This window comes from Myotis lucifugus, unplaced genomic scaffold (assembly GCF_000147115.1).
Source record: "Myotis lucifugus unplaced genomic scaffold, Myoluc2.0 scaffold_11, whole genome shotgun sequence".
NCBI lineage: Eukaryota > Metazoa > Chordata > Mammalia > Chiroptera > Vespertilionidae > Myotis > Myotis lucifugus.
In genome coordinates, this window is record NW_005871059.1 from 12156409 (window position 1) to 12177154 (window position 20746).

Consider the following 20746-nt stretch of genomic DNA (forward strand, 5'->3'; position numbering starts at 1 on the left):
ATAAAGTGAGAGAGAAACATGCACCGGTTAACTCCCGTATGGGTATCAGACCCACAACCTAGGTATGTGCTCTGACCTGGAATCGAACCCACAACCTTTTGGTTAACGAGAGGGTGCTTCAACTGAGCCACCCGGCCAAGGCAAGAAGGATTCTTTTAGTCATGAAGCCTCTTTAAAGGTAATAAAATATGAATAGTTGTGTCTTTCTTTCTCAACAACTGATTGAAAGGATCATTTTACTACTTTTCCTTCTGTATCTTGGATCTCTCAGACATTGCTATAACTCCGTTTTGTAGAATGGGAATGCCTGATGAGAATTCATTGTTCTTTAACCATCACAGCCTTGTAAAAGGATTGACTCTCATCACACATACAAAGGTTTAAATAACAGTGTTGTCAAGTGGACCTTATTGCAGCGAAGCGCATGTATGTTTCTCAGTGTAGGGGAGGAAAACTTTTCCTTTTTCCCTCCTAGATTTTTGTAGCTGGTCTAATAATTGAATTGACACAAGACAGATGAATAGGAGAAAAAAAGACAAATTTAATTTTGTGCCTACAGAGGTCTGGGATCGAAGGACTTGCTGGAGCAGGCTGTTTATATACCTTTTAGACAAAGAAACAAATTTATAAAGAACTGACAAGACAAAGAAACGTAGGCTCCGGTACTAATTGTGAAGAAACTAAACAGAGTTTGTTTGCACAGCCTTCTCAGCCTTGAATTTTCCCTCTCTGGTGATAAGGGCGCCTCTCCACTCCCTGGAGCAGGGAGGGTACCTTTCCCTTGAGATTTATTTCCTGCTTCAGGCAGACGAAGGAGGCTCAGTGTCCTTGCACCCACTGTTTCATGAGTAACTACTTCAAAATAATCAATACGCCAAAGTGGAACATTTTGGGGTGGCCTGCCTTTAACCCCATCACCACAGATCCCAGAGCTTGGTTATATAAGTCCCAGAATCTGCACATTCTTTCAGAAGTCTTGAAATAGCTTATTTCTAATTGCTCGGACTTCCTTGCTTTTTTTCCCCCTCCCCTTTTATATTGTATTTTAGCACAGCAACATATGAAGGTTATTGCTTTAAAATGTTTTGAGTGATAACTTTCAGGATAAATTGAATGAAAAGAACAGTATTTTTCTCAATTTTCTTAAAGCACCAAGTATATAAGTATTTTTTTAAAACAAGGATGCTTATTCAGCCAAACTTTGAGGCTTTATTTTGTCTTAAGTAATTACAGTTTAAAAACATAAAGTATATGCCTTAGTTGAAATAATATTAAAACAAATCTCTTTATATCCTATTTCTGCTGTATTGGAAAAAGGAAAGACGTTCTAAGAAAAGAAACAAATATTTAGTTTAAAAATTTTTTTAATTTGTTTGTGGTGTATACATGTGAGAGTATGCATTTTAGTTTAAAATATGCTGATTTTGGTATAAGTGCTTAAGGTTTTGTGTGTTCTTTTTTAGCCATGGCTATTATTTAGTGTAGAAATAAGTATTAAAATATTAAAAACAGGTTGAGCATCCAGTGCATACAATACAGATTAATTTTCTAGAATGTGTGTATCTAATATACTAAAGTTGGGACTGACCTTAAAAGGAGGTTTTACAGAAGACAATATGGCTCATTACATAGCTGTTAGTTTGACTTAATGCAGCGTTAGATTTTAGAATACACACCCACGAGAATTAGTCAACTGTATATTCTCCATAAATATAGTTTCTTGAAACTGAGCATGCGCTACCTATTGAATAATAGTGAGTACAAGATCTTGTACTCTGTGGTTCATTTCTGGCATACACTCTATGTTGACAAACCTAATAAAGATGTATGCTTAATCAGTCAGCACATCTTGCCTCTAGAGAGTAACAGAGGGCAGGGCCAAACTTCTTCAAGAGTAATTTTAAAATAGGTCGTTTGCTGAATGTTTATTCATTAAAGTCTAAAAATTGAAGCTCCAAGTAGCATGATTAATATTATTTTGGCCGAGGAAATTTTTAGAAATCTTAAAAATCACCCATGGAATGCCAAACACCTTGAGCTTTAACCCACCTTTCTGACAATAATAAATAGCATGTTCGTTGTTTAAGTCTATTTTTAAGACATATGATATGGTCATACCTGTATAAAAGGGAATGCCTACTTTCCTTTTTTTTTGTTGGACCTATTTACAGCTTATCCAAAAATGGCATCAAATTTTTAAAGGACATATTAAAGCCCAGCCGGTGTGGCTCAGTGGGTGAGCATCGGCCTATGAATCAGGAGGTCACAGTTTGATTCCTGGTTAGGGCACATGCCCGGGTTGTGGGCTTGGTCCCGAGTTTAAGGTGTGCAGGAGGCAGCTGATCAATGATTCTCTCTCATCATTGATGTTTCCACCTCTCTCTCCCTCTTCCTCTCTAAAATCAATACATATATATTTTAAAAAATAAATAAAATGAAGAACATATTAAAGAAAATATCACTATTCTATATTGCTGAAAATTATTAAGTAATGCATAAAGAGATGGTTCCCACTGACACTGACTCTGCCATATAAATTTTGAATAGGTATCAGTAGCCTGTGTTGAGTTTGTATAATTTAGCTTATAACAAATGCCTGTCCAGAAAGTCAAAGGATAAACGAGTCCAAAAAAATGATTCAAACTTTATTATATTGTTTCTGGAAGATTTCACCACAAGGCAATAAAGAGTATAAAGTAACATTAAGTACAGTGGCTCTCAACTTTGGTGTACAACTGATTCAACCATGATGCTTGCTAAAGGTGAAGATTCCCAGGCCCTACCCTACAGATTCAAATACTATGGGTCTGAGGTGGGGCGTACAAATCTGCATTTTTAATAAATACCCAGGTGTTTCTGATGAAGGAGGCTTGTGGGCCATACTCTTAAGAAACATTGGTCAGCCTTCAAATATTTTTAATTGCATGAGTACTAGAAGAAATTTTAAAACCATGTACCCCTTTACACTTAGAAATTGAAATACAAATTTTTTAGTTTAAAATAGTTTGTCATTTTGAAAGATATAATTTTAGAAGAAAATTGTATAGTATATGTATGCTTTAAATACGTTTTTTATCAAAACCTTGAAGCTACAGATTTAACTCATTTATTTCATTTACCCCCAAAAGCTAATCAGTCATTTACCAGACAGCCATATCATACTTGTGACTTTGTGAACAAAAAAAGACTGATTTTATTTTTAATAAAAACCAGTATGTTAATCTGTGTTCTATGGCAATGATGCATTAATATAGACAGACAGGCAAAGAAAACCTTTTTATTTGTGTAGGGGTAGAAAAACTTTTCCTGTACCCTCTTAGATATATTAACTGGGTCCTGCAAGTAAACTTTCAAAAGACAGAGTTGCAGGAGAAAAGGCATATTTTTTTTATTGATATTAATATTTTACATGCATGGGTGTCCTCAGAGAAAAGAAGTGAAAACCCAAAGAGGCTGTTAAACCCAGGGTCTTACATAGCACTAGTGGCCCGGTGCCTGAAATTCGTGGGGGGGTAGAGGGGGGTGTCCCTCAGCCCAGCCTGCACCCTCTCCAATCTGGGACCCCTCGAGGGATATCCAACTGCCAGCAGTCGGACATCCCTCTGGCAATTCGGGACCGCTGGCTCCTGACCACTCACCTGCCTGCCGGCCTGATCAACCCCAACTGCCCCTTCCTTCCGGCCTTATCACTCCTAACTGCCCACCCCTGTAAGACTGATTGCCCCCAACTGCTCCCCACCTCCCACCGGCCTACTCGCCCCCAACTGCCCCACCCCCGCCGGCCTGCTTGCCCCCAACTGCCCTCCCCTGCCAGCCTGATCGCCCCTAACCGCCTCTGCCTCGGCCCCACCACCATGGCTTTGTCCGAAAGGACGTCCAGAAGGTCTCCAGAAGGTCTCCTGGTCTAATTATCATATTACTCTTTTATTAGTATAGATTTTAACAAAGGGTGATAAATTGTGGAGAAGTGACTAGACAAAAGAAAAGGTGTTTGGGCACCTGAGATAGGTAAATTGTGGGAAGGCAAATATGTGAGAGAAACTAATGGTGGGTAAGTGCTATTTAATAAGGTTTACAATGCAGACTCAGGTTGTCTCTGGTGGTGAGTCATTCTCCTCTTCCTGCTATGGGAAAGAACACCTTTACAAATGGAAATGTGTCTCTTTCACAAAGGGAAATTTATGCCCTGCTCATTTGCCTTCAGCTCAAAATAATCACTGTGCCAAAGTGTGGCATTTCGGGGAGGCAGAGCCTGATCCCCTTCGCTTGCATAAAGCAAGGCTCTGCTCCCATAGTATTTCTTGCGTGCTCTCAAGGGAACCCTCCGCAGGAGCAGAGCATTTTCTCACCACTCAGGGCACTTCAGAGGTTTTACACCCTGAACCACCAACCTCAGAGCACTCAGGATGCGTAAGTGGTGTGCTGTTCTCATCATAGTAGGAGAAGGGGAATATGAAAAGCGAGGTAGAAAGGGTTTTAGGAAAGAATCTGGAAATTGATTCCCTTAAAACCCTCCATGTACATGTATTCCTTTCACAAGGGTGCTTAACTCAGAGTTTGTGAATGTGGAAAACAATTGCATCTTTATTTCCAGTAACCTCTCCTGGAAATTGAACATTTCCTTTCATATGAATGTGAACAACAAATCTAGAGTAGCATTGGCATCAGTAGAAGTCAGATATTTTCCTATCACATTGCCATTGTTTCACGTCTCTCAGAAGGCAGTTTAAACTGATCACTGCTTTGAAACCATGGCAGTTATTGGGCATGTCCCTAGATTTTGTTATTTAATGGGTTAATAAATAAGCACATCTATTTTCATAGTATACACATCTTAACATCTTGATAACCTTGTAAATATAATTTAAATATGGTTGTATTTTTTAAGTGCTGTGTATTTTAATTTATGCCCTTTTATGTAATTTAATACATTATGCAATTTTGATACATTAGCTAGCCCCTGACTCTCAAACTTGCCGTTGTATTACTTGTCTTATCAAGATTTCTATTTTTCCAGACCTACACTGTTTAAAAATACTATCCTGACAGGGTGTCCAGCCTGACCTTTGTTAAGGGAGTCCAAAGCAGAAACAAAGTTAAAATCCTTGTATGGGAAGAGTACAAGATACCCTTAGAAGCATGCTTACCCCAGTTTGAAGGCTGCTGCGCTAGGGAAGGCTGAAGCCCACCAACTCTTAAACTATTATCCCAAGAAATCCAGACTTGCCTTTTTTGTCAGGGAATGAAAATCACTTAAGCCTGTGGTAGACAAATCCCATTTTAAACGCTGTAATCCATTGGTTCTAAACCAGGAACGTACATTGTACTCCTCTAGGGAGCTATTTAAAAATACACAGTTAAGCGTTATGCCTCAGGATTGCAGTTCAGCAGGTAGGGGTGGGACCCGGCCATCTGTTTTAAAGGCCCATAGGTACTTTTCATACAAATCCTCATATGAGAACTACTTACTGCTTTAAACAAAAGTGCTTTGAAAGCTTGTTCTACAAGAACTGTTTTAAGTGTCACATTTTACAAGATTTATTTTGATTGAAAAATTCCATTGCAAAAAAAATGAGGAAGATTCACTCCATAGTTTGGAGCTTGTAACTACTTAAAACAGCAGTGACCTATTTGTTGTTTCCTCCTTGCAACAAATGAGAGAAAAATTTTATCTTTTAGCAAAGTATTTTTAAGGATATAAAGAGAACATGCAATCTTTCACTTATAAAAAGTAGTTGAGAGGTTTTCTAGTTGGCATGATGGAAGGTTGATGCATATCTCTGCCCTTTTTCCTGTGATGATAAATTCAGGAAGGAACTCAAATTCCTTTCTGTTTTTGGGTATCATGCCTTCTCCTTGGCCAGAGTGCCACACACAGCCCTCTCCCCGCCCATGTCTACTCACTCTTCAAGGTCAGCTCAGGTGTCTCCTGCTCCAGGAAGTCTCCCTTACCTTTCTCTATGCTTCCATAGGACCTTGTCCATACCTCCATCACAGTAGTTACCATATTATCTTTTACCTATTTCTGTGTCTGCCTCCCTTGGGCGACTTTAGCCTCAGCACAGTATCTTTGTGTTGCTATGCCCGGAATCGTGCCTGCTCATTAAATATTTTGCTGAGTAATTATATATATATAACCACCCAGTTCACACCTCTCACCCATTATTCATTGTACTTGTCCGTGACCACGCACTGCCAAGGCAGCAAAGAGATCATGCTTTGGCCTTCAGGCTCCTGCTCTAGCCAGCCAAGCTAACCTGCTCAGCCAGACCAACCGCTCATTATAATAAACTAAGTCCAAACTGAATCGGACAATATTAGACTGGCCATCGGTCCAAGATGACCCTTCCTAGCCAGAGCGAGGCCAGGTGTGAAGCTGACTGCTAAGCCAGCTAGTCCCTATTTATGTCTGTACATTGGCCCCTGACTCACACTTGCCATTGTATTACTTGTCTTGCCAAGATTTCTATTTTTCTAGGCCTACACTGTTTAAAAAAAAAAAAAGTCACTTACGTCCACTCAGCTATTAATATAACCCTAGCTTAATTCTGTGCTAGAAAAAAAATCAACTTCTTATGATAGTGCAGTAAACTTAGAGGAAAGTGAAATATAGAGCCTGAAAGAGTTGTATTTTATTTTGAAAGGAGATTAAAAGAAGGCGTGGTCATGGACTCACGTTACTTTTATTTCTAGAATATAAGAGCACAGGCCTGAGGCTTCCAGGTGCATGGAGAAGATTTTATGCATCCTGCACGTTAAGACCTCAGTTACATCAGCAATAGGTTCTGCAACTGACATATAAGGAAACAAATTTTACCATAGTTTAATTGATATAAATGAGACTTAGTTCCTAGGGCATTTTATCAGTGTTATAACAAAGGAATGGTATTTGAGGAACTGCTGTACAATTTTAGGTATTAACTTATCAACAGTGCCATTGAACATAAAATTAATGTCTGGCTTTGATGAAATACAATTTAGTACAGTTTAAGACTGAGCTGCATTTATCAACTGTGCTCTATTGCTTGAATTTTGGCAGAGAAAGTGCTTGAAACATTTATCTTGTATTTACTATCAGATTACTATGAGAATTGCTTATTGTTCTCTCCATTTTATACCTTTTAATTAAGCTGGGAGGGGGAGATGTAAGAAAAAGAGAAAGACACAGTTTCCATCCCAAGTGGATTTTCTCTAATTTCACTGAAGGTCCTGCTTCTATTTCGGTAGTCTTGGAGACCTCTCAATTTCTCTTTAAAACTATTAGTGGCTCTATTATGTATTTACTAGTATTATGAAATACTGTGAAACAGTACAACTGCTGTGACTTTAGGTGCGTTTGGACATGCATGGTTGACCTTTCACAGGGCAGACACAGATGTTCTCAAGGGTCAAAAGAGGTCATCAGAAGCCCAAGACCAATAGTTGCTTTCTTTCATCAGATAAAAAACAAACAAACAAAAGAAAAAAGCCACTGGTCTGCCCTTGGGCCCCTGGACCAGGTCTCAGTTATTCTCCAGGTAGTCCAGCAGGTGAGTTTGTCTAACCGTTTTTTTCCAAGATCAGCACCGTGAATGGAAACCACACATTCTGGAATCAAACCAGATACCCTGTTCTGATCACTTCTTATTCTCTGTCTCTATGTTTTCAGTGAACATGGGGGTGCTAATTGCCTATTTTGCAAGGTGACCATAGAAATTAGATGTGATGTATATAAAGTCTCTAGCATAGTGCTTGTTATATATATTAGATGGGGCTTGGTAAATGGCTCTCACAATTTAAATGCTTTTGTTACTAATATTATATGTTTTCCTATACAGTGGCTCTGCTGTCTCATTTCCTTTCTAAAGCTTGGATTTTATAATGAGCAGTCTGTGTTTCTCCCATTTTACATTGTTGGTTCTGAGTGGGGTTTTTTTGGTGTTGTAGAGTTATGTCTTTTCCTTTGTTATTGAGTTAATCTGATACTAGAGAGAGGAGACTCAAAGCCTGCTGAACAGGAATTGAATGAGTAGATGTAGTATATACTAAATTGGACTTAACAATTTAGAATTTGAAGCATGGTTTTAAATAACCTAAGAAAGTTTATAATAATCTAAAACCAAAATATAAAGATTTATAATTTTTTTTCGCTGTGTCCCACCCCCACGCCCCTCTCCTCTGAACCCTGCACCTCCTGCCTGCCTAAAGATTTATAATTAACATTTTAAACATTTTATAGTATTAGGATTGTTTTTCTAGCTTTTATAATTCAGCCTGAACTTTTGTTAAAGTTGGGTTTTATAAAAGGGCTTAGGTTTTTTTCACTGTGAAATGAGAGCGAACAAGCGTTTAAAGCTGGTTTAGAATAATTACCAGATCAAAGGAAACTAACCTGTATTGTCAGCGGATGTTTTGTAGACCTCTCTGAGGGCGCTATGAATTCTGTCTGTATCTATAAAAATTTAGATGAAGCTGTCCTTCTTTTATGCAGTCTTAGCTAAATGACCTCAAACTTCTGTAAGTCAGATCAATATCGGTATTTTTATAGCCCAGCGAATTTGATTGCTGTAAGAAGCAGCGAGTTTTAGGGACGTGCTCACAGAGATGGTGCTGGCAGGACTCCAGGGGAAGAGTTGCGCCACATGGTGTTATATCAGCTAACTAAATTCTTAGGAACACAGCTGCTGGCCTCTGGGCACCTCTGTGAAGTGGACCAAGGGCTCTGGCATGGAGGTTGGAAGGAACTTCCCCTCTGTCTGCACTGGGTGAGTGCTGAGATGCGCAGCCATTTGTAAATGGGCTGTTTGAAAGCTGAAACACATACAGGCCTCTTGAGAGTGACTCCAGACCTTATCCAGTTCAATTACCAAAGAGTCCAAGGGGGCTAATTATGTTCTCATCATGCAAGTCTCACTCTGATCGGAAGCAGCAGCACCTCCAACACGGACCCGACAGCTTTGCAGTCAGTCAGTGGAGGGAGGGAGGAGAGGGGCAACGAGGCAGTTCTTTGCTGAAGCTGAAGACAATAGAATGTACCTTCTGTATTATTTCTACCGTAAGCAAGTGTTTCTGACAACAATCTATGTCATTGCAAAATATTTTTCTTTCTTATAGAGCTATTACTCTGACAGATAGCAAGTAAAATGTCAGGTATCCAGGGGGTCTCAGATGTTCACCTGTTTAATCTGCTTAACCCACCTGGTACTATAGCCCAGCATAGTACAAGTGCAGGTGCAGGATTTAAAATCAGCCTTGCCCTGGCCAGCATGGCTCAGTGATTAGATGTTGGCCTATACATCCAAGGGTCATTGGGTTTGATTTCCAGTCAAGGGCACGTACCTGGGTTTCAGATTTGATCCCCAGCCCCAGTTGGCGGGAGGCAACCAATCCATGTGAGTCTCTCATATCCATGTTTCTTTCTCTCTCCCTCTTCCCCCTCCCTCCTAAAAATCAGTGGAAAAAATATCCTCAGGTGAGGATTAACAGCAACAACAAAAGAAAAGAAAAGCAACCTTGATGATGAAGATGAAACATAATGATGTCATTTGCATTTAGTTCTATCTCTCTATATAGTGGATGGAGTTACACCTTCATGCCACTAATGCTCATATAGTTGAGGCTCATGTATTATAGGGCATAGATGTTAATACAGCAAAAATTATATATAACTGGTTATTCAATGCAAAGACCACAATTTTTATGTGGTCACACATTAATTTTATCATTCTGAAGAGCAGTGTCCATGTACTACTTTAATGTGATTTTTTTTACGACTTAAGATGTTCTAAAATCAATTTGGTATGAGTTATAGAAAGAGAAGGTCAATGTTTCCTTGTGAAATACAACTCTCACTAATGAGATAAGTGTCAGCCATCCCTTTCATCTTCCCCATTTCTGCTTTGAGGTGGACTAAATGCTTGTCCAGTGTTTTTAGATATGGAAAAGGTCATCTTTTAGTCATAAGAAAAATCAAGGTTTGTCATGCATCAGTGGTTACCATACTTTCGTTACTGAATATTTGTTTGCAAAGTTAAGATCAGCTTGCCTGCCAGAAAATCTTGCCTAAAGAAAATTAAATTGCATATCCAGAGGTACTAATTTGGGGAACATATGAATAACTGTTTCTAAGACAAGATATTTTTAAGTCTAAATGTCTAATTATACTTATTTATTAAATGAACTTCCATTCTCAACTATCTCTAATGTCTACCTGTGACCCCCACCTTATACATATTTACCAGACTATTGTAGTGTTTTAAAGAAATGGAAATTTTCAATGATATATGGGTTGTTTTCCAGAAGATCACTTATAAGTTGGATGTTTGAAAGATGAAACACATATTCACATCATAAGAATATTACATGTGCAACTGATAACCCACAAACGCCCATTTAACCTGTTATGTAGTAACTAGCGGCCTGATGCATGAAATTGATGCAAGAGTAGGCCTTCCTTCCCCCTGCTGCCAGCACCAGCTTCCCTCTGGCACCTGGGACCTGGGCTTCCCTCTAGCTCAGTGGTTCTCAACCTTCCTAATGCCGCGACCCTTTAATACAGTTCCTCATGTTGTGGTGACCCCCAATTTCATTGTTACAAATTGAACATAATTAAAGCATAGTGATTAATCACAAAAACAATATGTAATTATATATGTGTTTTCCGATGGTCTTAGGCGACCCCTGTGAAAGGGTCGTTCGACCCCCAAAGGGGTCACGACCCACAGGTTGAGAACCGCTGCTCTAGATGCTGGCAGGCACCTGGGACCCAGGGTTCTCTTGCATCCAGCTTTGTTTAGAAGGTCGTCCAGAAGGACGTCTGGTCTAATTAGCATATTACACTTTTATTATTATAGATGTTATTATGGAATCTCTATAAAAGAAAACGTTCAGAATTATTCATTCAACAGTTTTTAAACACCTATCCTAAGAATACTGTTCTGTATCCTCAAATTAATCATATTCCATTTTGAAAGCTGATTCTCTCTCTCCTAATTCCTTCTTCCTACCTCGTCCTCACCGAACTATAATTTTTCTCCTTCCTCCATCTACATGGAGATCAAGCTCAGTATCACAGCCTCTCCCTGCCTCGCTATTTGCAGAGAGTACACTCTCTTGTGAAAACTTTCTTAGGTTTTTCACTGCTATAAAACCAAGGAGGTAGAAGCCCTGGCAGGTAGCTCAGTTGGTTAGAGCATCGTCCCAATACATCAAGGTTGTGGGTTTGATTTCCAGTCAAAGGAAGTAGAATAACAAAAAAGTTTGGAGAAGTCATGGGCTTGGGTTTCATTTGTCAACTAAAATAAACCATATTGCAATAATAAAGAATCAAAAAGAAGAAAAAACCATATTGCTATGTCATTCAAATACTTCTCTGGTGTGTCCAGGAAAGGTGGCAGGTTTGAGGGGACCCTCGAAGATTACAGTGAGATCCATGTACATTTCATTAGAAAACCCAGACAGTTATTTAAATATTGTTCTGTCTGACAATGACTTTGTGGGGGTTTTGAAAATAGAGCTGGTTGTCTAGGAGCAGGTTCTTGGATAAAGAACAGAGTGGGGAGACAGGCCAGGCCAGGGATCAGTCCAGTGCTCCCTGGGATGGAAGGGCAGCAGTCTAACATCTGTGTTCCTCCCACCTCCTCTTGGTAATTGTTGACTTTCCCCCCTTCTTCTGGGAGGAGCTGTCTATACAAGTTTGCCTTCTCAGTCTCCCTCACCCTCTTTCTGGCTTTTCTAACTACAATAGCTACCAACTCTCAAGTGGAGGTTGTCAAGTGAGAAATGGTCATGTTAAATGCATTCCAGAAGCACTTAGAAGAAAGGAGTCAGATTATCAGCTCAGGTGTGACTTCGCTCTATGTGGACCCTGAAGGAGCTATAGTTTAGGCAGATTTAGACTTTGTAGTTGTATTCTCCTGTTTGAAATGGATGTAGCCTACTTCAAGTAAGTATACGTATTGGAAAATGAGCATCTAAGTTGCAGTCTGCACACCGAATAGCCATTAGTGCTCTGTCCTTTTGCAGAGAGCCTTTCCGTCTGGCCCGATACTGTGTGCCAGGGTGTGACGCCTGCCACACTGTCGTCTTTGTGCTTTTGAGAGTTGGCAGGGCTCTGTAAACCTGCTCTCTTGTTTTCAGACTGGGATCCTTTCCTTTTGTTTGTTTTGTTTTCGCTTGTTACTACATTTAGATATTTGACAGGTTCCAAAATTTGAGATCCTCTATTTGGGGACATTTGGAGTGTGGCAAATGGAAGAAACTGAATAAATAAAATGCCATGTCTAGTAGAAAGTAATGAAAAAGAGAGAACAGAACATGTTTTAATTTGCACTTTTACTTATCCCGTAGAAGATTGGAGGAATGCGTTGTGACTTAAATCCCTTTTCCTGGCCCGATACTGAGTCACTGGTTGCAACTCTGAGCATAGCAAAGTCCGGGCTTAGTCACATTTCTTGGCATTCCAGGATGATAGTATTAATTGTTTAATAGCTCCGACGGGATTCTCAGACCACACACTGCATACCCGTGAAAGTCCCTAGCAGTGAGAGAACCAATACAGCCTCTGCAGAGAGCTGCTCAGTGGGAGTCAGCACTGTCCGTCCATGTGGGTGGCACCAGCCTTCTTCTCCAGGTGGTCAGAGTTCTGCTCTTCTGCTCACCCCCAGGCTCAGCAGCCTATGATTCTGGCTTTGAAGGGTCACAGAGGTGGCCGGGAAGTGTTCCACCCTTGTGCTGTGCTGCTCCATTTCCTAAGCAGAGAAGGTGCCAGAGAAGCAATTCATCCTCAGCCCAGCCCACAGCGTCTCCCATCAGTTGGCAGAAGCCACAGCTTGAACCAATACAGGTTTGGCTTGCAAAACAGAGAGAGGAAGAAGTGGGAAATGTATCCACGTGGAACAAACCTAGTTTTTAAGCTTCTGATTCAGTTCTAACATTGCGGCTCCTTGCGGATCCCATTCCTGCCTTTGTTCACATTACCCTATCCTCCAGGAAGGTAAAGCCTCTTGGAGTTTCTTTGTAGTCCTTTCCCTTAGAAGAGGTTGCCTTCTCAGTGGAGTCCAGACTGGCAGAAGCAGAGAGGCCCCAACTGCAAGAGATTCATACACAGGGATGAGGTGCTGGCATGGAGACAGGGAGGTGAACCACACTCAGTCCAGGCCAGGGTCCCCTCGCACACATCGATGAAGACTCAGAGAACTTAAAGTTACAGAGAAGGCGAGATAGGGATATCTGGTTACTGCGGACATGTATTGGAAATGATGAAATGCAGTGTAATTAAAGAAGGAACTTGAAAAGTAGGTCAAGTAGGATTAACGAATGAGAAAAGAAAGAGACAGAAGAGTAAGTAGCATGATGTTTTGAATAAACAGAAAGCAAATGTATATGTACATCGAAACTGTTTTTTTTTCCAGAAATAAAGGAGGGAGGGAAGAGACTTTTTCTTTTTATCTTACAACTTTATGTACTATTTGAATTTCCTAACCATATGAAAGGCATTTCTTTTTTAAGATAAAAAGAATAAGCAGGTTATCTGGGTGATGGAATTCTGGGTTTTTCCAAATTTTTATCTTCATAGTCTCTCTATAGTATAAAAAAAATCTAATGTTATTTTTAAAATAAAATTAAGCAAAATTGAAAGTTTTATTTTTATCTCTTTTTATACTCAAGTGTACATTATTACCTTCTATGTTGATACTTATAGAATAGCTGATGGAGAGGTTAATTTAGTCCTTCTGTAGCCAACCCCTGAGTCCTTCTTTGCAGTTGATCAGCAGTCATATATGGGGCCTTAGGGTCCTAGCTGTTAGAAGGAAGGACTCTGGCTCCGGACTTATCAAGAGCTCTTCTAGATTAGGTTTGCTCTGGGAACTCTGCACATTCTTTACAGAAACCCACTGGCTTTGAAGTTGTTTGAAACACTATGGAACTGATTTCTATCACAAATGATGTTATTCAAACCCTGATCTGGTATGTTTTATTCACTTTTTTCCTTCTGACTGCTCCTCCTGTTATTAAATGCTGACTTGCTTAAATGTGATGAACCAGCAGCTGTTTTGCTTTCTGACTTCTGGAAACAATTAGAATGTGTAAGATTCATGATGTGCCAAATGAAGGAGGTGCTGAAATTAGAAACCTGGCCTGACCAGTGTGGCTCAGTGGTTGAGTGTCCACCCATGAACCAAGAGGTCATCAGTTCCATTCCCAGTTATGGGCTCGATCTCCAGTAGGGGGCATGTAGGAGGCAGCCGATTGATGTTTCTGTCTCTCTAAAAATCAATAAAAGCATTTTTTTTTAAATTGGAAACATGTAGAGAATCCCTCTGTGTGTCCAGCCTTCATATGAACACCCTGAATGAAAAGCCATCATTATCTAAGACACAACATCTGAGATATTTTTATTGTCTAACCACCATCTAGTTTTATGGGCACTGTTCTTTTCCTTTCTAGTTCATGCACTGTCCTCTGTGGCCTTTTACTACCCACATCCCCCCACTTAATATCATACATAGCAATGTGTGTCAGACCTGGAGTGGAGTAAAAGTCAGAAGTGTGCTGGAGAAATGGGTTGGCTTCTGTTTGATCCTGCAATGGGGGGTGCCTGACATTATGACTTGTCAAAACCTAGAACACCAAGAGTGAACTCTGACAACGTGTCAGTGTAGGTTCATTGATTGAAACGAAGGTGCCACTCTGTGCAGAATGTTTATGGGGGGACAGGAGGGGGGAGGGCTGTGCCCAAATGGAGACAGGGGATACATGGGAACCCTATGCTTTCTGCTCAGTTTTTCTGTAAACCTAAAACTGCTCTAAAAATTTAAGGCTACTTTTTACTTTTCAATTCCACTTTACATTCAGTCTTATTTTGTTTTGGCTTCAGGTATAAGCGTAATGGTTAGACAATCATATACTTTGCAAAGTGTTCCCCCTGATATTTAAAGTATCCATCTGGCACCGTACATAGTCAATATAATATTATTGACTATATTCCCTATGCTGTACTTTACATCCCCGTGACTATTTTGTGATGACCAATTCAAGGTGTTTTGTTTCATTTTTTTAAGAAAAAAAGACAGATTGTATTTAAATAGTTGGAGTGAGGGTGAGGCTGGTGTTCCAATGAGAGAGGAGAAATGTAGAAATGACTGCAGCATAGAGCAGCATGTGAGACTGGGTTGGCCCATAATTTTAAACCACCTGTAAGTTAAATGTTCAGTGGTAACGTGAAATGAATTGGAATAAATGTGCCCTTTCATTATTTATCACTCATTCCTATTTAGTGTTTCAGAGTTTACATAAGAAAGTTTAAAGCTAAGTATTTACTATATTTTCTGCAGAGGAGGAATGATTAATTATTGATATTCTGCAGTTGTGTATATGTGTCTTTATTTCACAGATTAAACTCATTCAGGCAACTAATATGGAATTAAAGTTACAGTCACATTTCTTTGCAAAACTGATATTTAAAACGGACTCCACTGCTTATTCGGACTCTTTAAGAACTGTCCATTTTCTACCTTGATCATTTTATTTTGCACTTGCTACCTTTTCTGTTTTGTGGCCTATGATAGTCATTTTGTAAAATACTGGCATTAGCCATTTTAGCTTTCTTTTTTAAAAATATATTTTTATTGATTTCAGAGAGGAAGGAAGAGGGAGAGAGAGATAGAAACATCAATGATGAGAGAGAATCACCGATTGGCTGCCTCCTGCATGTCCCCAACTGGGGATCAAGCCCACAAACCCGGGCATGTGCCCGTGACCAGAAACGAACCCAGGACCCTTCAGTCCACAGGCAGACGCTCCATCCACTGAGCCAAACCAGCTAAGTCTTAGCTTTCTTTAAAGTAAAATATTATCCTGTTAAAAGTAAAAACAACTTCTTTTAGTTGGTTAGTTTAAGCTGATTACAATAAAATTGAATTCTAATTATTTTTCTTTCCCAAGTTATTTAACTAGTTGCTTTTAATTACACATTGTATTTAATTGAATTGGGTCTAATTTGATAAACTCCCTATCCAGCTGTTGAAATTTGGACAATTAACTACATCTCTGTAATTTACCATTTCTCAGTGTAACTGGAAAACTTTTAATATGGTTAGGCTTTCCCCCTCTTTTCTGTACTTTGCTCTGTGCTTTGCTTAGTCATAAGCCTTACTCATATTATGGGGCAGAGATCATTTGTGGAGCAGCTAGCATTGTGACTGGTGATAAGTCTCCAGGAAAGTGCGTCACCCGTGGGGACAGGACAGCTTGCCTTTTAATCTGGTTTATATTAATGCAGGTGGAAAACACAGCATTTTCTGTTCTATTTATAGTGTTGCCATCTGGCTGAAGGAAGGTTTTTGTTTGTTGTATTTATTTTTTGTTTGTTTTTAGATAAAAGCCTTTGTGGTTGAATTTCAAGTGTGTGTATTTACTCCTGTCGGCTAAACATATCAGCTTAAGAAGTGATTCCCAATAGTTCCCAATAAATATATGGAACATGTGTTTTTCTGAAATATGCTTTCCTCTATTTCAGTAAAGATGGATATTTCTTTGCCTTTTGAACAAACAGATTATCAAAAACAAATCTATGAAATTGCTTTGGGAAAAGATTGGGGTTTCCACATCTCTCAAAGCTGACCTGCCTGCTCTGTAGCCTTTCTGATGTTTCCAGGAGAGGCCTAATGCTCGCATGCTTTTCCCCAAGCAGTGTAAGTCGGATACTGTTGTCTGTGGAGTATATCACTCAAATTCCCGAGGTACTACAAGTCATACTGGGCAGACCTTTCTATTATGTACTGCAAAAACAGTCATTTGATTTTAAGTCTTGCCTGATACAATGTCAAAACCACTTTAGAATTTCATTAAACATTTTCTTTCTTTTCTGATGCTAACTTCCAGGAGCTTTGATCATTACTGCGCAACTTCACATGTAACAATGAAGAATTTAAACTAAGGGCAAGCTCTCCATCATGTGGAATAATCGGAAAAGTCATTAGGAATTACGAGAGTGCATTATGTCCTCCTTGTTCTAATGCAACTTGCACAAGTAACAGTGGATAAAATATTTACTATCTATGATTCAAATATTACAACACTCCTGGCAGCTATATCAGAAGAAAAATGAAATGTCAAGCAAACAAGCAAAAGGATTATGAAGTAGAAACTTTTAGGTGAAACACCCTGAATTATATTATGATTTTAAACTGTAACATTCTTCAATTGCCATCACAGTATTCTGCAGCCAAATTCTCGAGTCACCTATTGGTTAGGGTGTTGGAGATCCCCCAAGACCACTCCAGGTCCTGTGATCACTAGGAAGACTCGGAACTCAGCAGATGGTCACGCTTGTGGCTAGGATTCACGGTAGCAAAATCAAGCATGTCTAAGGATAGCACTCTCAGTCCTGCCATGATAACTCTTTTCTTCATAGACAGATCAAAATTATGAGATTGAAACTTGAAGTTGCAATAGTCGGCCTTTCTTACTGCAAAAGATGGCAGTCGCATGTGGCTGAAAGTCTAGGTCTGCCTTCTCATTTATTCTCCCAGAGCTGTGTGTGTCGCCTGGGGGCGGTGTATCCACAAAGTCCAAGAAGAACCCATGCAGAGCTGGGGGTGAATCTTTCTCTATTTCCCCACCTACATTCCACATTTTGTTTAAGATAGTGACAGAGATACATTATCCTTGTGGGTGTGAAAACCACACATCAGTGAGGTTTGAACTTAAGATGACCTCTGAAGTCTTATTACTCTAATAAGACTTTTCACTAGCCCTAGCTGGTTTGGCTCAGTGGATAGAGTGTCAGCCTGCAGACTGAAAGGTTCCAGGTTTGAATCCGGCCAACAGCACATGCCTCAGTTGTGGGCTTGATTCCCAGGAGGGGGTGTGCAGGAGGCAGCCAATCAACAATTCTCTCTGTCATCATGTTTCTCTCTCTCCCTCTCCTTTCCTCTCTGAAATCAATAAAGATATATATTTTTAAAAAAAGACTTTTCACTAAATGAAGCATTTGTTGGACTCATTATTTTGATCAATTGAGAGAAGACACTTCAAGCAGACAATAGGAACTAAGCAGTGAGAAGCCCATGACTTTCATAGGAGGACGTTGTACGGAATGCAGTGAGTTATGGAGGATGTGGAGCATTGAGGCACGTTGGGGCACCCATTGGAGCTGCAGGATTTTTACTAGATGAGAGACCTGTATGTCTGCTGCCTCTGTGTTTTGCTCAGAATGATTTAGAGACAGTCCCAGACCACCAGGGTGCTTCTCTGTATCCTTCCTCTTGTCTGTTCTCCAACATGCACACATGACGCTAATGGAATAAAGCTTTCAAGCTAGCCGGAAGATCAATAAAGATTTTATGCAGCAGGCGAAGACTTATTGAGTATCATAGTATGTGGCTAAGTTCTCTGTTTTTAAAAAATGAAGGAAAGAGATTCAACTATTGGGCAGTCACCTGAGTCATTTATATTTTAATGGCAAATTTAAAAATGGTATATGTGATCCTATCTGCTGCTTACCTAGCATTTCCAGGTATTTAAATGTTGGAGATCTTACATGAATAAATTCGTGTTCTCACTGTGTTCTTGAGCCATGAAAGTCCCTGCACTTCATTTAAAAAAAAGAGAGAAAAAAGAAAAAGAAAAAAAGAAAGTCTCTCATAAGTTTTTATTTTCTCATTATGATGAAGGGGTTTTTTTTAAGGCTTATATTTACTTAATGTGATAACTTGAAGGCCATTAAATCTCAGAAAACTGTCATCTTGCTAAGTCTCAGAAAGACTGCTGATTACCTCCTTCCAAACTAGGGTATCCTAAAACCTCCCAGTCAGTGTAGCCTACCTGAGGGCTGTGGCTGAGCTGAAAACCCCTGAACCCAGCAGCCGGGCCAGACCTTCCTGCCTCACTGGCACCTTGCTCCCAGGACCACTGTCACCAAGTTACATAAACTTGCTCTCCCTGTTTGTGTGGAAATAGGAACCCACTGCCCCACCGTTGCACAGGAAATAAATAGAGAGCAAAAAGCACATTTTACCATTTAGTGAGCCTACCACGGGTCTGGCCGTCTCATTTAATTTTCACGACTCTGAAAGTAAGTGTGTTTTCGGGCTCTACAGATGGGGATTAGGACTGAGGATAAGGGGTACACTGAGGCTTCACAGTTTTAAACGGCAGAGCCAGGTCTGCTGACTTGAAAGCGCGTATACCCCACTAACCTCCAGACGCCTACACCGCACAGAAGCTGTGGGTGTGTGAGGCCCGGCACCTCGATGGAAGAACATAAAAGATGTAGTTGGACTGAATGGCTGTTAATCCCTGCTGTGTGCCAAGCCCTATGATAGACTTTTAGCATACATCTTCTCAATGAATCCTCCCAACAACCCTGCGAGTTACACAGTCTCACCCCTTTACTACCTACTCAGAGAAGTTAAGAAACTTTCTGAAGGTCATTCAGTTAGTAAGTAACAGGGCTCATATTTGAACGCAGGTCTCTTTGAGTCTGTATCTTCCCTCTTACCAAAATAGAGTGTTAACCAGAGAGGTTTTTGCAGAAATAAGGAATCTTACAGTAATAAAAGAGAGAAAAAAAACATAAAATGTGGAAAGATAGCTTGAAAACTAAATAAATATCCAACTGAATGGTAAGAAATTAGCAGTATATAATCTTGGACTAAACAGCTGACAATTTTTAAATTCCCTTTATTTTACTAAATTTAACCTGTTTTACATGAACATAAAAAAATCTTAAAATAGATTTCAAAAATTGTCTTGAGTAGGCCCCAGAGGGTGTTCTGGGATAGAAATGAATTTCTGAGATTCAGATTATAATAAGTGAGTAGATAGATGTTCGATTAGAGTGGATCCAATAAAAGACAGATATAAATAAATTGGAATCCAAGTAGCCAGACCTCTAGTTTAATTGCAATTTATTTTTTACATTTGAGGTTCAAGACAATAAAGTGAATTTCAACCAAAAATTATCAGGGATTATTCGGAAAAGTCACTTGTACTGAATGTGCTATGGTCTTCTTTTTTTTAATGTTTTTATTGATTTCAGAGAGGAAAGGAGAGTGAGAGAGAAATAGAAACATCAATGAGAGAGAATTATTGATCAGCTGCCTCCTGCACGCCCCCTACTGGGGATTGAGCCCGAAACCCAGGCATGTGCCCTTGACTGGAACCAAACCTGAGACCTTTCAGTCCACAGGCTGACTGATGCTCTATGCACTGAGCCAAACCAGCTAGGGCATGTTGTGGTCTTTTTAATCTCCTTTGTGTCCCACTGTGACATAATATTCAGTTAGGGCAGTGGTTCTCAACCTTCCTAATGCCATGACCCTTTAATGCAGTTCCTCATGTTGTGGTGACCGCCAACCATAAATTATTTTCGTTGCTACTTCGTAACTGTAATTTTGCTACTGTTATGAATCGTAATGTAAATATCTGATATGCAGGATGTATTTTCATTGTTACAAATTGAACATAATTAAAGCATAGTGATTAATCACAAAAACAATATGTAATTATATATGTGTTTTCCTATGGTCTTAGGCGATCCCTGTGAAAGGGTCATTCGACCCCCAATAAAAACATTAAAAAATAATCAGGACCTGGGGCAGTGCAGATACTCAATTACCAGAGAAAGTTTAAATTATGTCAAATATAATAAGGCAAGAAAGAAATGAATACATTTGAAATATAGTTTAAACAAGTGGTCCTAATTATCTTTCAGTTAATTAAAAATAATAAGTAGAAGATCCCTAAACAGCTTACTAATTAT

The 20746-nt window shown here is 39.6% G+C and overlaps 1 protein-coding gene across 8 annotated transcripts in view; it reads left to right on the forward strand.

The window, feature by feature from the left end:
* Positions 1-20746, forward strand: part of MAP7 (microtubule associated protein 7) — a 132077-nt gene that overhangs the window by 56928 nt on the left and 54403 nt on the right. The window contains exon 2 of one of the 8 annotated variants that reach the window (XM_023750213.1): positions 16864-17135. The exons of the other annotated variants lie outside the window; for them this stretch is intronic. The gene's annotated coding sequence lies outside the window, so the exon portion shown is untranslated. The remainder of the gene's footprint in view (positions 1-16863; positions 17136-20746) is intronic. 8 annotated transcript variants of the gene reach the window in all.